The sequence below is a fragment of the Gavialis gangeticus genome, unplaced genomic scaffold (assembly GCF_001723915.1).
Source record: "Gavialis gangeticus isolate Ggan-Ray unplaced genomic scaffold, GavGan_comp1, whole genome shotgun sequence".
NCBI classification, from domain to species: domain Eukaryota; kingdom Metazoa; phylum Chordata; order Crocodylia; family Gavialidae; genus Gavialis; species Gavialis gangeticus.
Window position 1 is genome coordinate 37,793,190 of NW_017729024.1, and position 4,224 is coordinate 37,797,413.

Here is a 4,224-nt window from a genome sequence, read left to right on the forward strand (position 1 = left end):
GTATCCTGCAGTGTAAGTTACAGTCTGTATTTTTATCATCTTGGGCCCAATTGTGCACTACAAGAATTATTTCTTTGAAGGAGAGAAGGGTGCTTTAAAAGTGCCTGGTCACACGACAATCTGAGCCCTCATTACATGAGGGTTCAGATAAAGGTACTCCAAAGCAAAGCACCTTCATTAATGTCTGATAGTGGATGCCAGGAGCAGGGCTGGGCTGTCTTCAGAATGGGAGGGTGGGCAAAGGCAGAGGAAGGAGTTCCATTCTGGGTTTACCCAGCCAGTGCTGGAGGGTGGGGTGGGTGGATTGGAACTCCCCTGAGATGGAGGAGTCCAGTGTGGGGAGGGGCTCTAATCTACCTTCCCCACCCTCCAGCACCGACTGGGCAAACCCCAGATGGAGCTCCCTCCCTTCCCTTCCCCGCTCTGCCCCCCAGTTTTGACAACAGCACCAGAAATGGGAAGGAGATGGGGTGGGGCTAGGGGAGAGTGGCTGCAGATACACAGCTGCTCTAAACTGGAGCTTGATCTCTCAACCCACCTGGGCCCAACAGCCAATGTCTATTGGGTCAGGGGGAACGATGTAATTTATGGCACTTCCTGCAAGTTAATAAAGTCTGAACTCACAATAACTTGTGTTTCATTGCCTTATGGGTGTCTAGGGAGACCCATGCAAAGGAAACAAGTCAGTCTCTCCTTTCACATGTTTCCCTTCTAGTGCACCCTTTTATATTCCTGGAAATGTATTGTCTCTGGGGAGCATATAGGAGATGCTGATTGAGAAAAGGCAGAACTACTTGGCCATATATCCATAAATGAATAGAACATGAGATCCATAACAATTAATATGAATGTTTGATGAATGTAATACAAATTAAAATTAAAGCTGTGCCCTTGTAGTCCTTCTGTGACATGAAGTTTCATTAATAATATTACTGAAAAGAGAAAGAGCATCCATTTTTATGCTTAGAAATTCTGTGCTCAAAACAAGGCATGAGCTGCTTTAGAGAAGCTGGCTCTCAGATCTGAGAGTAACAATAGCTAATTGTGAGCCATCTACAACTGATGTGCCAAGTCTAGATTACAAGTGAGCAGTAATGAAGACAACATTGTAGTTTTGGCCTTAATAACTCAAGGCACAGTACAGAGCTGGATGCCTTCTTTGACCCTGTAGTAAAAGCACTAATATTGTAAAAGGAATGTGTGCCAGACAGTCAGGCTGCTGGATGGCTGTCCATTACTCACTGATAAAAACCTTAAAAAGCACCCATATGGACTGCTGGCCCCAGCAGTCTTACCTGGTGGCCTGGAGCAGCAGGGGCACAGGTCAAGCAGCACAGAGGCCTGGGTGGCAGCAAAAGTATTGCTCTGGACAGTCCAGCCTCCGTGTGTGCCGGTGCATGCTTGTTGTGTGTGTGTTGTATGTTGTAACATTCTTCACATGCGGTTTGGGGTGTCACAAAGAAGTTTACAGCAATGTAAACCGCACATGCCTGCATGTCTAGATGTGCTCTCTGGGCACATCCAGGGGAGCAGGAACATGCATTTTGTGGTACCCCGAAGGCTTCTGAGGTGCTGCAAAATGCGCATAGTACACATCAAAAGGTTCTCTGCAGTGCCTATTTGCAGCACAGAGCCAAAATTAGATGCTGGGAAATCCTGGTGTCCAAAAAAAAGAAGTGCCAAAAAAAGCAGGGTGATGCACAAGGCTGTAGCATGCACCATCCGAAACTGGAGCCTGGCCAACAAGAGCCATACTCTGGCCAGGCTCCACATGCCTGGATCACTGCTGTTGCAGTCCCAGGAGGCCCCCAGGACCCAGGTGCTGGTCCCTACCTCACCCACCTCACCCAGGGCAATTTGCCACATGCCAGAGTGCTCATGCAGGGGTGCCACTGCTATTTGTCCCTGGGGAAATGCACATGTGCACTCATGGGAATGCACCCTCTACATCTAAATTTTTCTTGTGTTGGCAAAATTTTCCTCAGGCAGGTAATTCTATGTTTCCAGGATTAACAATCCAAATCAGAAAGGCACTTCATCACATACTTAAACATGTGTAGCTCTAGGAAGTTTGACACTACTCCTCATGCCTGATTAAGGGATGCCCCAGAAATATTGAATGGAGGTCTAGTGTGATGAATCTAAGCAAAAAGCCAAAAAAATTTCCATTTGTCTCAGATTTTTCTCTATTGCTGAAGGCTTTTAATTAGCTACCTCGTTGTTCCTAAGTAAATGAAAATCTGATTCAAAACTTCCTTCTATATATTAGTGTATACTAGTTTAGTCTTAACACACCCATGAGGCTAGGTGAGTGGATTTCTGTCTAGATGTCAGTATGGTTAGGGATCATACCCAAGTTAGCCTGCATTCATACCACAAGGAAGGCATCATTATCAATAATATGATCCCAAGGGGGTGTTCTTTTGTTTGTTTGGTTTTCTCCCTGAAAGTGATGGAAATCTGGTCTTGCCAAATGCCTTAGAACCATGGTTCTCAACCTTTTTGAACCCAAGGTACCCCTCCATAACTTTTGTAAATTGTGTGGCACCCAATTTCAAAACTAATTTAAATTGAAAGTACTTATCTCCTTAAAGCGGGTCTAGGTATTGGGGGTCTAGACCAATGGTGCTCCATTTTTTGACTCTTCAGGGTAGATGAGTGGCATGGGGCCAATCCATGGCTAGATCAGGTCCTGGGGCCCAACACCAGCCCTTTCCTGGCCTGTGCGTCTGGATTGGACCATACTGGGCGGCCAGTATCACCCCCCCCCACCTTCTGTTTGCTGGGATTGGGCCCTAGAGGCTCATCACTGCTCCCTCCTACTCTCAGCATGATGGGATAGGGTCCTGGGGGCCAGGTTCCACCCCTTACTTCAGGATTGGGCCCTGAAATCCAATGCTACTCTTATCCTGCCTTGCACATTGGGATCAGGATGCCCCATCCAGCATGCTGGGCATTGGGCTCCCCAGGGGTCTAGAAATTTTGCAGCAGGGGAGTGGCACCACTCTTCTGCAACCAAATTTCCAGACTTGTGGGGAGCCCCATGGGCCAGATGACATAGCACCATGGACCAGATCTGGCTCATGGGCTAGGGGTTGACTACTGTAGATCTTAAATTGCTTAATGGCAATATGGTATAGCATTATCTTGCAGTCCCTTGACCAAAGTTTGAGTAAGAAAAGAGGCAAAATAAATGGTAGGCCAGAGGATGTTACGAAGTGTGAGCTATTTTAGAAAATTCAAGGAAGGCAGAATGGAAAAAAAAATAGAAGTCTCATTAACAGTTGCTTAAGTGCATTTAATGGTTAGTCAAAGCTAATTTTAGATTTATAACTTACATAGGGCACAAATAGGCCCATGAATATTAATTAGAGTAACACAAATTAGGAATGCTTTTCTTTTTCTTTTTTATCTTTTTTAGTAAGCCTTTTTGATATTTTAGCCAAGCCATGGAGTATAACAACCTGAGTTGATCTCAGAATCTTTGTTTTTCAGCATGTAACTATGGTTCTTGTTGTGTAACCCATCTACAGAGATACTAAAATAAGAGCTCTTCTATTACTTAATTTGAAACTTAGGTGAAAAGTCTTTCTTCCTAATGGGCTGACTACTGTTATAGGCTTTTAAAGACTTTAGGAGTGAAAGAAATTCATTTTACATTCTCTCAAATATTAAGAAAATTATTTCTTAAGATGAATATGCACTTTATAAAATTTTAATCATTTGCTTGACATGCCTTATCTGTACTGTTTAGTCATTTATATCATTTCTGTGTTTCATTATTAAATTTGCTCATAAAATTTATCTACATTTATCTTTCTGAGTGTTTAATTTTGGTGGGACTGGCTCTTCACACCTTTTTTGTTTCTCAGAATATACCTGGAAGTCAACATTGACCAGGTAGGGACAAATCTGACTCTACACTTACCTTCTCACACCAGGCTTATCTTCTCACACCTCACATCACCCTTCCAAGGAACTGGCAACACACTGGTTGAGAATCTTTGCCTTAGACACTGGGGATCACTCTTGGAAGTGAACCGTGTGCTCTGACAAATGGCTTGAAAAGGGGTTACTGTCTGTTTGGAGAACAACTGTATACAGCGTGGACCTGTGAGGGTGCTGTTTTCAAGAACATCCTGGCTGGAGTAGCTTGTTGTCCTGAGTTCCTCAGGAAGTGCTTTTCCAGTAGCAGGGAGACAATGCACAGGGGCTTCTAATGAG